The following is a 15446-nucleotide window of genomic DNA, read 5'->3' as shown; positions in this document are numbered from 1 at the left end:
CAAACTGGCCCAACTGAAAGATTGCAATCCCTTCTTATTATAAAATTAAAGAATATTTTATTAAGCTAACATTCAATAACTATTATACTCATTAATGCTATTAATAAGGAACAAAAAATGTTTAGGTACTTTATGTAGATTAAGTTTTTAGAGCGATTAATCCCCGTAACACGATTGAAATTGATTATTCTTTTGTAATCATTACATTGAAATTATAGCATCGGTTAGCTAATTCTACAATTAAAGTTAAGCTGACTTGAATAATGTCAGTGTTTGTAATTTAATAGTATAGCGAACAGAAACGCGACTCACCGCCCGCGCCGCGCCAGCCGCGCACCCGGGCCGCCACCGCTTGCTCGCCTGCTCATAATTTCTCGCCGACCGCTGGTTACACCTACATGCAACACAGTATTTGCATGTCATATTTAATCATTCCCAAGCGCCACCGGCCACTAGTTCATAATATACAAGATTTAGATTAATAAGATCAATAACTAAGGAAGCGATAAATTCATTAGCTATTTAGTAAGAATCTTATTCACGTAAAAACACTTTAAAGGCATCGATAATTATTTATTTAATTAAGTCAACTACTAGTTTATTATACTTACTACACATTGCGGCTAATAGAATAAAGAACAAAGCTGCAATGAAGATACTACTAGAATAACGTCCATTGTTTATTACACCTATAAAGTTATTACATAAATTGCTTGCATGTTGAAGATATTGCTCGCATGTAGTCGGTACTAGTTCCGGGTAATCATTTCAGCATCTCGAAATCAAAAAATGTTCCTATATTGATTAATTAAATTATGCTATAATATTTAGTCGCTTAAAATTTTAACAATGAACATTTTTAATTAAATTAAATTTATACACGTATATAACGTGTATTTATGTATAAAGTATTAAGATAATTATCTGTCAGGTTCAATTTAATAATAATAAAATAACTATTTGCGTTTTAGTAAAACAGCACTAGACAATCATTTTTTATATATATGTACTTTTTTTTCGTATATGTTCTGAAGTTAATATTTCTTTTGAAACTTAGTACATATTTTCTTTTTTCTCCTTTTCTAATATAAACACATATAGCAGGGATTGCGTGATTGTACAAGAGATGAGGTATACTCGTATGTTGTAGTGAACATTCCATGTTCTCGGCTTATATATTACGGAGCAAGATTATAATATAAGAGAAGAGGTTTGCGGAGAACGATAATTATGTCATTTTATAGAGATCGTTTATCTAAAATGTTTGCATTATCATTAAATTGAAATTTAAATTAATTCGTCAAATAGATAATGGCGCAGTATATTTCATCATAGTCATAATAAATACTGTTATTGTAAACAAATTCAATCTAATTTCTTATTTAAAAAGTCTTGTATCTGCGAAGATCTAAATTTCGAAGTAGAAATAATAATGATGTCTAAGTTCACTCGATCACTCCTAAAGAGTCAAAGGCATCGTTCGTTTGACCTATGATAGTTGATTTCCGATAAGCGCTCAGATAAGGCTGTGAATCAACAATAATATATATCCGAACAATAAAGTAAAACAATTTCGAATTGTTCTATCGTAGCGACATGGCGCTTTGTCTGTGAAATAAACTAGACAAAGATAATTTCAGTTGTCTTTATAGCCAACCGGTCTTGTGAGTCACCCGTGATTGTTTAATTCAAGCTACTAAACGTGTCGCGGCGCATGCGCACAATCACAACAAGCCATATTTTCATCAGCCTAATTGTGTTTCAAGTAATAATTTAATGGGTACACAACAACTATTAACTATTTCGTTATTAATTGTTATAAACAACGTTATATGTGATTTAAAAATAAATATATTTTTCTACATGAACACGTTATTTTTATACGAAGTAATTGAAATATAATTTTATGATTTTTTTTATAAGTAATTTGCATTTATAATTCTTATAAATCACTGGTGATTTCTTATTTAGCTCATATTGAGCCGAGATAGCCCAGTGTTAACAAAAATGAAACTTCTAAGTTTGAGATTCAAACCAGGGCAAGCACCGGTGAATATTGATGTGATTAGTTTGTGTTTATAATAATTCATCTTGGGTTCGACAGTAAGTAAAGAATAACGTTGTAAAGGAAACTGTACGTGTCAAATGAAAATATGACACACGTGAGTCCGCCGCTCTATATAAGAGCAGTGTGGTGGAATAAGCTCCAAATCTTCTTCTTAAAGTGAGATTAGGCGTAAGCCCAGCAATATCTTTAACAGGCTGTTAGGTACTTTAATTGTTTTCTACTAATAACAAAACAATTATCTTTAGTATAGTAAGTATATAGTAGATAATATTTACAGATGTTTTTTTTTCAACTTAACTAATCATACTTAATTGCTGTTTATCAGTGCTTAAAGAGTTGATATAAATCAATTAACCTCATTAAATATGATATAAATTACTTTAATGAGTCTCACGTCGTAATATAATGCATTGATATAATTCTCAAAATTACGTTAATTTTAAAGGATAATATTATATACAATTATCCGTTATTCAGCATCCAATGCAAATAAAAGTGTTTATCTTTCGCTGACATCTTGCCATGACTGAATATCCTAACCTCTACCTTTTTATAAAATTAAAACCAATTTCTTAAGAAAAAAAGAAAATTTTATTCTTAATTTAAAAATATGCCTGTTATTTTTTCCAAATCGGTTATTCTTGAATGGCAACGAATTGTAGATTGTCTTCCATTTGATATCTTACCTACCTTTTTTCGCGAATATTGTTTTATTTTGTTAACTCGACGCAATTTATCGCTGATCGAGTTCATTTGATTGATGAATGAAGATTGAATCGGCCATTCAAAAGTTAAGTATTATCTGTAGTCGTAAATAATAGCGTGTCTATATAATTATTTATATAGTTTATAAAACGCTTATGTTATGTTAATAAACTTTATAGAAATAAGTTTTTTTTAATGTTTTTGTATTAAGGATAAAATCGTTTTAAAGCTTATGTATAAAATAATCGGTGACCTTGTACAGTGACATCTTATAATTTTATGTAGTTACTCATAAAGCAAAGCATTCAAAAGAAGCGACCACACTACACCTAAACTAGTAGATAATCGCGGGGGCATGTACCTGTTGCGTTGCGCGCTCCTTTCATGGCGTATTCTTCTTGTTATAGAGAGCACACGACACAATGCGGGTTTATCTGGACGCATTATGAGAATCATCTCCGCTCCCAGATCGCGCGATAATGCTCGTCGTCGCCGAGTCACAAAAGCGTTCAGCGAGGTGCGGCGGCGGCCCGGCGGGTCGGTGGCTCACGAGCACGGAGCGGCGGCGGAGTGGGCCCTGCGGTGTGCGGGCGGCTGCGAGCGATGTAAGGTAATCTCGAACCACGTTGACCTTTGTGAGCTACAGGCAACCGCTGTCGATCGTCTTTGTCTTGCGGCTTGCTTGTCAGCATCCTCTTGAGAAGGAACTTTGTTGTCTTTCTCCAAAAGAAAGTGGGCAGAGATATCGATGTAAGCATTGTTCCGATTTTGAGTTAATTCTATATAGTACTGTTGTCTATCTAGCAACTTTTTGTTTAGCATTTGAATAGAGCTCATTGTACGCAGCGCCAGAGGCAGGCGTGGCTTACAAAATCTAGTCTAGGTTAACGTGATTGACTGTCTTATTTTATTATATTTTACCATTTTTGTTTTAAATTATTTATTTGACTGTGCAATTTCGATATCTTAATGTATAACTAATATAATTTTTGATTTATAGACACATAGAATATCAAATTCAAACAAAACGTATCCTTGGTTACACAGAGGTCCGCGTCATATTACGTATCAAGGTTATTCTATTATCACCTCAATAGAATAGAAAGCGTTTCAGAGACTGCAGTTAAAGGAAGTTAGTGAGCTATTGTGAATAATAAAACGATAACATTCTCAGTGAGATTATCATTTATATGGTCACCCGTTTCAAATAAGCGTTGAAGAGTCGAGATGTGTCATCGGAAATCACTATAGAGAGCAACGCGTTTGTCAACTGTAGACACTTGGTTCGACCGTGAGATCGTCGCGACGTTTCATTCGTGAACACGCACCCGAATAAAGGCTTATTAACTTCATTCACATGCTTATATGCAGAGGCTTTATTCCTATAGAAAAGTGAACATCCTTTTTATTCTTGACTGCATGAATTAATATTTCTGTGTTTTTTTTTAATCCAATAATTAGAAGTCGGTGTGAACACTGCATTCTTAGTTTTAATACTTTTCTATATAATCATATTATAGATTGTACAGATATGAGATAAATTTAGATCTGAAATTGCAGTGACTAGAACACGTGAATCTTACCAAATATTGCGGGTTCAAACCCGAGCAATCAGCACTGTTATGTCAGTTTATAATAAGTATTTTTTGTGTTTATAATAAAAATTGCTATATCTATCCATAAATCCATAACCTGCATTATGTGATTGCAATTTTGTTAGAATTTGGTTATAAAATTTATACTATATAAATATTCTACGTTCTCTGACATTAATTGCCATGATCAAGTTTAACGTAGTTCAGAGAAACGATACCATTCTTCGTGGTTAATTTAAATAGCGCGGTCATCATTAATGGAACACATTATTAGAAACAAAACAGGTATCTCTCACAGATGACGCTCTAGCCATCGGCCAAAAGGGCAACTTCTGACAGATGCACCAATTTAATTCATGTCACCTACTTCGAGCCACTAACGATTAATAATGCCAATGTACGAGAAACGGTCAGCTGGCATATTTTTTACATTATCGCAGTCTCCGCCTTTTATTCGTCTGCTGACCCATATGTCTCGGTCGTAACGAATGCTCTATGCCGAAAATGTAGTAATTGCCAGACCGTCGACCGGTTAGACTATCGCTTCCATCGAATTTAGTAACTTATTGCTAAAGTTTGTGCTATTTTGCTGGAGTGATTTCACTTTCTTTAAGAAAATATTTAGATTTTTTTTTTTTCATAGGCCTTAAGATATTATGTTTAACTAACGATAAAAATGTGATATCTGGATTGTTATTAGCACTACAGTTTTTCTTACACATCCAAATTGATCTCTAAGTTGGTAAATTTATTAAAGTTAGAAGAATTAAAACTCATCAATAATGACACTAATGACAGTAGCGCCTGGCGATCGTAATGTTTTGACATAAACGACTTACACACGCACACAAACACAAACATTAATAACTTGTTGAGCAAATACAAAAAGTAACAATCCTCAGTAAAGTAAATACAGATTGAGACTTTTGACAACTTAATTCAATACTCTATAAAACTGCTTATCTAAAATACTTACAATTAAGTTAACAATAAAGCAAAAAAATATTTTTATGAAATATTATATGTTGTAAAATTGTTTTTTCGTTTTCAAAGAAACGTGCATAGCGCATACGCAGCAGCGGACATCTTTGAGATACGAGGTATTACATGAATGTGTAATCAGAGAGTTTATTGATCGCGGTAAGATTAACACCACTTCGCATTGTCTGACTTGGCACGTCTTAAATTTTCCCTTTTTGTGCCAATAACTTAAGGAATTCACGAATTAATTTTTTTCTTCACCTTTATGAACGTCGTCGTTTATCACACCAGGAAAGAATTATTCCTTCTTAAGTTGCGCTTTCTTAACTGTTTTCAGTTTTAAATTGTCATGTTTACCTCTTAGTTTGATTTCGATTTAGGACATGTTTTATTGATTAATAAATTCTTATTTTGTTTTCTTTTAAGAAAAAAACGCGAACGAATAAATGTACGAAATGCAAATAAAAATACTATACATTTTGCTTATATAATTTTAGATACTTACCAAAGAAAATCATTAATATAATGACACACTGTAAGCTCTCTCGTGTGCTATTTTCAACAGAGCAACCCTCAAGATTCATTTTATTTAAATAGAGTAGTATCCATTTACCAAAATAATTGTGTGATATAAGGGGGTGGCGGAGTCCCATGTGCGTGCGCATCCTGCGCCCCCGCACGTGCCGACCACGCGGCCGGAAGTGCCGCGCCATCGACACACTTATCGCGACCTTCGCGAATATTTATTCATATGCCCAGTATCCCTCAGAGTAACTGAAAATGTCCATGTTGTCGTCTAACGAACCGTTCATTAAAAGTAACAATAGCAACAAAAACCTAAGACCACTTCTATGTATTGTGAAATATATATATCAGACGATTCGGTTTTTATGAAGTACGTAGTGAACACACATGAAAAACTTGTATTTGAAAACGATGACTATCATTGTATTTGCATAGGAACTGTTGACAAAACTTATGCAGATAAGGAAAGACAGGTTGAGGCTTATCTCGATTCGAGGACATCCGCACGTCGCCTCGGACTTCGGACGTGCGCTATCAAACTAACATACATTTGAATATCACATCCCTGATCATGATCGGCCTCGTATAAGCGTTATGAAAAGATAAACTTAAAATAAAAGACCCGCTATGCCTTATATGATTCTTGTGATCGATAACATTTTAATAACTTTAAATATTTGATGGACAGATTAAGTATTCAGAAGTAACGATATAACAAATTGTTCATATATTTTTAAAAATACAAGAACTTGTAGGTATATGGAATAAAAAGAAAACACAAATAAAGATAGCTGATTGCAACAAATACACACAATATAATACACGACGGACTGAATATTTGACGTACTCGAAGGCACTACGATGAATATTGCAATTTCACCCAAGTGCTTCTAACGTTATAGACATTTCAATTTACGAGGCCAATTACCGTACAAAGTGCATTTATACAATTTACTTGAAACTTAAAATTCGATAAAACGAAAATACGCTACTGGTCATGACCATCGTAGGATTATTTGAATAAATAACTTTCATTAAAAACATTTTTTTAACTTTACGTATATGTACAAGAATATGAAATGCACGCTTATCTAGACTAAATTTAAAGCGAATGATACAGCGATGGGTTCCAGTTTCAAGGATGAGCCAATGCAAGTGCATAATGGACCTAACATCTTAGTTCCCAAAATTGTAGGAGCATTGGCGATATATGAGGTCGTTAATACTAATACCGGTACCAATGTCTATGGGTGGTAGTTAACACTGACCATAAGGTGGCCTAATTGCCAGTCCACATACCAAATTGAAATAAAAAATAAGTGTTTAAGAATAAATATGTACATATTTTTGTAATTTCAATTTATGTCTTTTGTGGTTTTACGCACGAGAAAAAATGAGAATATTGATCTAAAAGCTATATAAGTATTTGTTAGGTAGGTACATAAGTAGCGCAGTTTGTCACGGTTAACTGGAAACACAACAGCCCGATTGTTCCTCCATAAGGCTTGAACAATAACCTGTTCGAAGAGCGACGAATTTTTTCCAAAATGTTCTTTCATTCGAATTCAAAAAACTTAATGGAATTTCGCATTGCGCCATTCGATGTATTGTACAACGGTGTAGAATGTGGATAAAATCAACAACGCACTAAATCTCACATACCTACCTGATTTTTGAATGGTGGTTAAGAAACAATATTTGCTTTTCATGTTAAGAAAAAATGCACAAAAGATAAATTATTAACTCTAAATAAGAGCGTTCGACTGTGGATACGTATCCCATGACTTTGGATACGAAGGCTTTTACTAATGTATTTGTGAGGTAAGATAGCAATATGCATTACAATTTTTAAAGTGCAGGTAGCGAGACAAGATGCGCGCGTACTCGTAAATCTGTAAATGCGAGCGGTGGCGGAGCGCGATGTTCACGCCTACGGCGCGACTACACTCGGGACGTGCACGTTCACCGCTCCGATCTGCACGTTCTTAGCATATCTGAATCTGTACACATGCGGCGGCACACCACCATCACCTGATATGGGCAAAAATTGAAACACGGAAAGTAAATATCTGAGTAGGCTCTGCCCACATTTAAAACGTTTGGAGCTTTCTTTATGTTAACCGCATAGTGAAAGCAACAGAATTATCTCAACGCAGTAAGAGACAAGTTGCAAATATTACAAAAGTTTTCTTCGCATTACATAGCCTATTACAATTTGTGATAGGTACCGTATAAAGACCATATTACATTTTTGCATATAACTTGTAAAATAAAAAATTGAGAACATTCTACAACAAATATAGAAAATATAAACCACTCAGGGGTACAACTCTAAATCTAAAAGTATGTATCGAATTTAATGAATAAAAATATTAAAGAGTAAATGTTCTGTGCGAATAAAACACTCCCAGGCATTGGTATTGGAAATGTGTCCATGTTCAAGACTAAATGTAATATAACTGATATCAGAAAGACAATGACAGATATAATTCTACAAATATGCTTCTTAGTTCTAGTATATTTATACAAACCGCCCAATGAATCTACAAATAAATATAATTATTAGAAATAGCAAATAAAAAATATATCAGCACGGATTTGTACACGCTAGTAACCTTTACTATGCTCAATAGTCGGAGCGCGAGAGACGGAGGTTTTGCACATCTCTACCTGCTGCTGTAATCCCACGGCCTCGGCGCCTTAACAGGTGTGCACCTGAGAGTAAGCGCGCTTTTTCATTAAGTACACATACACAATCAAACAAAACGTTCGGCTCACATAAGAATGATGCCCGGAGTCCAGACCATTCATCGTTTCTCGAGGAATTCCTTTATGCTTATTGATCGAGCTTCGTGTTGTTTTTTTAAACGATTCATTATGACATTAACGATATCCGTAGTGGTATGTAAGTAAATAAATTCCTGGTGATATTTATTAAATTATTTGTAATGTAGCGAGATAATGTCTCCTAATTTCGAAACTCTGTAAGAAAAAATATAAATTTATTTGTTTTGTATTAATTGCTAATGTTAAACACATTCATTAAATATATTATTTACTTTAATCGTTCGAATGAAATTCGAGACTATAATTATGACATTGGATTTTTTTTATTTCAACATTATTATATCATGTTTAGTCAAAATATTTCCCACATCAGCACACGTGACTGTCGCATTAAATTTGCCAGTATGCACCGATCACATGCACGGTGCAAAATAAACATAATATGTAGTACTGAACTAAATACAGTATAATACAAAAGCATTTGTAGAATAATATTGAAAACAATATTTAACGGATTTTTCTGCATTTTGTATTAATTATACTAAGAAAAAAGTAATTTTGGTAAACTTAAACGGATCTTTAAAATAAGTACAATTATTAATAAAAACTTTTTAAAACGAGCTTTTATTTAAACTCGCTTGCATTAAAAAATATTATTCCCTTATACTTTTTTTATAAAACATTTGTACTTACTTATTTTAAAATGATATGACGTAACGCAACTCACTTTACCTGCAAACGATTTATATTAAACATAGATAGCATCAACCTTGAAAAATTCGGATGAGATAAGTAGGTAATATTTATTCAAGTATTTACATTGACACAGGGATCTGTGAAATATCTTAAGCAAGCAGACCGACAAGTCTCACTATTAGCTTTATACCTTTTTATCGATAAATTTGTTCTTGATTTACTGTACCCATATAGATAAACGTTTACCATAACCTTGATCTATCTACATTGAAAAGTATATCAAAATAAAGGTGTGTTTCGTTTACGTACAGTGCTATTGAACAACATTAAGTATTACTGACGTATTATTATTAAGCTTGTAAAGAGGTAATATTTTCCCACAAATATCTTTCTCATGATAGGTCCAGATGTTCCATGTTTTGTGACGAATTGAACAATTTCTTTACCTGCACCATCTAGTTCACTTTATTCGACAAACAATTGTCAGAATTATTATACTAATATAAATAAATTCGTAATAATATCTCGCATGAAATATTTCATTTTTGCTCTACATATACTTGTGTTTTTTTTTCGTAATCAATTCATAGTTTAGGTTATCATTTGAATATGTGTTTTGCTTTTAAATAAATGACGATTACTCAAAAACTGTATGTTGTTTTAGTTTTATATGCTGGTTAAACCAATGTGTATCAGATTTTCTAATTAGATCGAGTGTGTAGGCTGATTTAGGCGTACATTGTGGTGTCGGCATCGGTTGCGCAGCGCAGGCGCACTGGCGGGCCGTTATCGACTTCGACTGATCGCGTCGTGTTAATTACTTTCATTAAGGGCAATTGTCCTGCTCAATCGGACCGATCAGTCAGTTTGCCGCCATCCAATATTTCCAGTTCAGTCAGTGCCGTTAAATCATTCTAAATATACATTACAAACTATAAAGACGATGTATCGACTACATGCAATCACCTAGGGCATTCACTAAACTATCACCTATGGAATTTTATATATTATATTATTTATTATATAAACTTTCAACGATATTTAAACATATTTGCCTGACTCATCAACACACATACATAAATAACCTTTGTCGTAATACCAGAAATTGTCGTATAAGATACTTTTATTTTTGTAAAAAAAAGTTACTCAAAGGTTAACAAAAATTTATTAAAAAAAATGTATTAATGGCCAGCTATGACCGTTTTTGTTAAAACTATTTTTACTGTGATTTTGTGACTTGTTATTTAATATTACCGTGTTATGTATAGAATATATAAATATACATGTATGTATATTTGTATAAATCACTTATTAATACCTATCTGGGTTGCTAAGTCGCAATACATTTTATGAAAATGGTATTTGTCCTAGATTTAGTTTGCGCACGCTGACTAATAATCAAGTACAGGTGTATGAAATATGACAGCAAATTTAATTTGCGAATGCTATTTTTCGCATAATTGTTTAGGTTTATGATAATGTGAAACAAGTTCCAAATATTCAAAGTCTTAGAATAAATTACTTACAGATAAAATAAAACTTCTATGTTTTTTTTAAATATATTACAGATATATTTTATAAGCAAAAGCAAATCAGTGATCATGATCAAAATGATCTCTTCACATTTATTTTATCAGTCAACTTACACAATGACAAATAGTCTACAGAAAAGTACGCGTTCCTTTACTTCTTTTAAAAATATATGTCCTTATAAGTTTCAAACTCTGTCTTAAGGTTTGGTCCAAAATATAAAATATAATAAGAAAACATTTTTAATCACTAGTATCCTGTGCCTTACATAACATTGGGCGAGGCAAGGCAATCCACCAGAACCCCTAAGGCGAATGAGACTGTTAGAGAAAACATATTTATAATAAAACAATGACTTCTCAATTGACCTAACAAATGATGATTACACGTACTTATTATTGATATTTTCTATTTACTGTTTTCAAATTTATGGAAATCGCAGAAGATAAAACGTCATCTACAAATGAAGCATTTGTTTCGATGTCTTTCTGCACACTCACCTCACCTCAGACCTAAGAAGGGCTGGTGAAAGAATGTCAGCAGGTCATTGTTTTAAAAAATACTGTTTTTACAATGCAATTTTTATATTTATATTTAAAATTGTTTCTTAAAGTAACTTTAGTGGTTATATATTACGACAAAAGCTCTCTTCTGCAAAGCATATATATATATTTTTATTATTTAATTTACAACATCCACGAGCTCACAGTTGCCCGTGCCTTTTTTCACATTTTATTTTTATAAATTTTGGCGTTATTTTATATTTTTACTGAACATCAGCAGATCTTCGCTGGACTTCGAGCTTGTCGTCTTCTTGGAAGACGTGGCCCACACAGACTTTTTTTTTTCAATTTAAAATAATATATAAATAATCCGTAATAAATAATATATGATAATATATAAAAATACTGTATATAGTAGTTTTTTTTTATCCTAATTACTGCAATCCAGCGGGCCCTGCTCCGTGCTTGATCAGATAGAGCACAGCCTCGGCGGCTCTGATGTCGCGTTTATGTATAGATGTCTTGAGTCTGTGCTCTAGGATGGTCTTTTCTGAAACACCCGCCGCTCGGCCGATGAATCTGCCGATAGCGTCGCTACCATCGTCCGTGTAATAGACACAGGTGTTAGTGCTGCAAAGCATATTAATATCAGCTACATTACTCCCAAAGAAAAATACCAAAGATATTTATGCTGTGATGTGTGTGTCCACACTAAAATAAACAAGGCGTAACTCACACTCAGTAAACTAATCTTCTTAACCGCGAATGCTGCAGAACTCTGTCTACATGCCAATCCATTAATATGAGGGCATTGCAGCTTAGAATCTATGGGGATACCAAGAAATTTAATATGTCAATATAATCTACTATTTCCCCATAAAATGGTATGTCAGTTTTTACATATTTAATTACTAGGACACTACTAGGATATTGTGGTGCAGGCATGTATGTCTATACTCACTCTCTATTCCCTCAAGTCTATAATCTGATAGGACAAAAATCCGATACGCCCGACAGAGATCAGGTGAGGGCTAATAGCTTTACTTGTTTCCCAAGGCACGGATCAAACACTTCGTCACTCGTGTGGTAAATATAATTGATTGACAAAATAAACCAACACCTTGTATTGTTCCCATCTAGAATTAAATCCAAGGAACTCATGCTTGTGTCGCCTTACAACCTAACCATCAGACCAACAAAGGCCTTTTCTCCTCTTAAGAAGAGATTTAGAACTTATTCTAGATACTGCAGTACGAGTAGATACGCATGTGACTAAATTTCATCCAGATTTCCGTACAAGGATTCTTTTCACGGGGTAGAACTTGAAAGGAATGGTACTTGAATACGCAGTCGTGTAGTTTTTTTTAGAATCCCTCTAAGAAAAAGAGTAAAAAGATCGTTGTACCTAATATTAATATGAATTATACCCTTCATAATCGAATGCCCATTGACTGCATAGTTAATATAGATAAGTAGTAAGTGGTATTGGCCGTAATGCAGTGCCGGTGGCAGAGTACAAGTAAGGAGCAGCGAACAATAAAGTATATTCACCGATCGGTCATTAACATATCATTTGTTGCGCGCTAATCGAATGCCCCGGGGCCCGAGTTGTATCGGACAGCGTACCGCCACGTGAGGCTCAGAATCTTAAATTCTTGAGCATGGTATTCCTCCACCCACAAAATGCCTTTCATAATTAGTTATTTATAAAAGATTACCATTTCTATTTTAAAATAAAGTAAATCAATTTATCATAAAAATATGGTAGTTTATTGTTATTACATAATTATAATTTAAGAGTGTGCTTTGTTTTTAACATTTTATTTTGTTCCTGTAGAATGGTTTCTGAACTACCTGGATTATCTCATATTAAAACATCACGATTTTTTTTAAAATATTACAAATGAAATTATAAAAACAACAGCTAAGTTAGCACACAATAAAGACGAGGAGCAAGCCACAACACTCAAAACTGATAACCGTTGAGAAAGAAAAAATCTCGAATGAACACCACTCGGATAACCGAAAACAGTTTGTCCCCCGAAATGACTGAGGTGGAAAACGACCTAAAGAAGATAGCAGGAAGCCGCGGATTGTCCAGCACTTGACCTTAAGAAAATGAGGCAGATACATACCTATATGGCTGATATTTTATATAACAAGATTTATACGTAAAATGAGCGTACATCATTTAAAATATTTTTGCTTTTTATATCCAATTTAATAAACATAAACGTTACTTACCTACTTTTTAATTAAAGAAATATTATTTTAATTACTATCAATGAAAATATATATAGCTATTTATGTATTACGAAAATTTCTCAGCATTTATATTCATACAATACAATCAAAACCGCTAGCAGACGTTGTGTGCCAAGTATTATGTATAGTATAAAATCCTTATCCAAAAGGTTGTGCATTTTCTGCTATAATTTTAATGTACATTAGCTTAGTTTTTTCGATTAGAGAATACTAAAAATGACTCATTAATAAATATAGACTCTTTGCATCACCTTACAATTTAAATATAATTTACTGTTGTAGTATAATACAAATAAAAATTAACGTGCTTATAAGAAACTAACAATATTCAAATATATGTAATTATTTACATATATATTACAATTTAAATGCTTAATTAGTTTTTTCCATTTGCCTTATACAGCGAACTCCCCTAGATGAACATTAAATAATATCAAATAAATTCAATGCATGACGTAATAAAGTTCATTATAACGATGGATAGATAGGGCACTAGCGGAAGGCGCGGGAGGGGAGGGAACAGATGAGTGGCACGCGTTACATAATTTCGCTCGTCTGTTCATCGCTCCAGTGGCGCAATTGGTTAGCGCACGGTACTTATAAGACAGTGTTCGTGAGCAATGCCGGGGTTGTGAGTTCGAGCCTCACCTGGAGCATATTTTTTTACTTGTGGAAAATCTAACGAATATACCATGCATATTATAGTTAAGTAATATAATTGATTAATGTTTATTTAAAAATTACTGTTAATTTATTTCGTGAATAATTTTTTTGTTGCAATAAAAATGTTTTATTTTCATTTTCAGAAAAAATAAATCAAAATCAACTGTATTTTGTTAAAATAAACTTGACAATGAAGCGTTTTTGAATCGTCAATATTATAACTTTTTTTTTTTAATTTTGAAATTAGGCCTTTATTTACCTACATACTCATGGTTATATATGTATTTTAGTAGGCACATGTAAACCGTAACTTACCATGTGATAAAAATTAAATTATCTTCTCCTTCTACGATATATTATATAATAAACTTTTTTATATCAATTGTAAGTTAAGGTGTAGTTGTAAATTTGTTATTCACGACGTGTCGCTCTCGAGAAAGCGCAGTGAAATCGAACCGACGTTCGGCCGAATTTTTTATTTTCAACGAATGTTCGGTCGAACTTCGTATTCGGTTCATTCGCCCCATCTCTAGTTATTATGTTTAAATTACGTAAACGAATACACCATTTACGTGAATAGTAAGTTCGTGATGAATTCAATTAAATTGAATGTCATGTGTTTTTTTAATTGTCGTGTAAAAATGAGTTATTAGCAGTTTTTCATTACATATTCATACCTTATGTTGTATGTTCAAAAGTTTATTTGAATTCAAGCTAATATTAATACTATTTTTACTCTTTTAAGATCCAGTTTCGTATAAGTAATTAGTTTTGTCTTAAATTACAAATCTTACATTAAATGACATTATAATGTACTTACTAAACTTTCAATAAAGCATGTCAAGACTTAATAAATAAAGATATTTTTTTTTAAAACGTAAGAAAGAACTATTTTTAATAAACTAGCAACTAGTACTTCAGCGTATTCGGTAAATTTTCGACCGTATTCCTAATATTATATAACTCGGCCGAAAACCAAATATAAAAAAAAACAGGAAAATAGTAATTATTTCATATAACTAGTTTGATTCTCGAACTAGCAATATCCGTTTAGCGTGAATGTTCGAGATTCAAATGCAATTTTCCTAAAAAAGTCATATTTCACCAAAAAGGACACTTAAAATTATG

The 15446-nt window shown here is 32.8% G+C and overlaps 1 non-coding gene across 1 annotated transcript; it reads left to right on the top strand.

The window, feature by feature from the left end:
• Positions 1-14219: 14219 nt before the first annotated feature.
• On the top strand, positions 14220-14311 carry Trnai-uau (transfer RNA isoleucine (anticodon UAU)). The gene is given in 2 exon segments: positions 14220-14257; positions 14276-14311. It is a non-coding gene; the product is annotated as a tRNA-Ile (tRNA).
• Positions 14312-15446: the final 1135 nt, after the last annotated feature.

Source organism: Vanessa tameamea, chromosome 4 (genome assembly GCF_037043105.1).
Source record: "Vanessa tameamea isolate UH-Manoa-2023 chromosome 4, ilVanTame1 primary haplotype, whole genome shotgun sequence".
NCBI lineage: Eukaryota > Metazoa > Arthropoda > Insecta > Lepidoptera > Nymphalidae > Vanessa > Vanessa tameamea.
The sequence above is the reverse complement of the archived record's forward strand: the minus strand, read 5'-3'. Positions and strand labels throughout refer to the sequence as shown.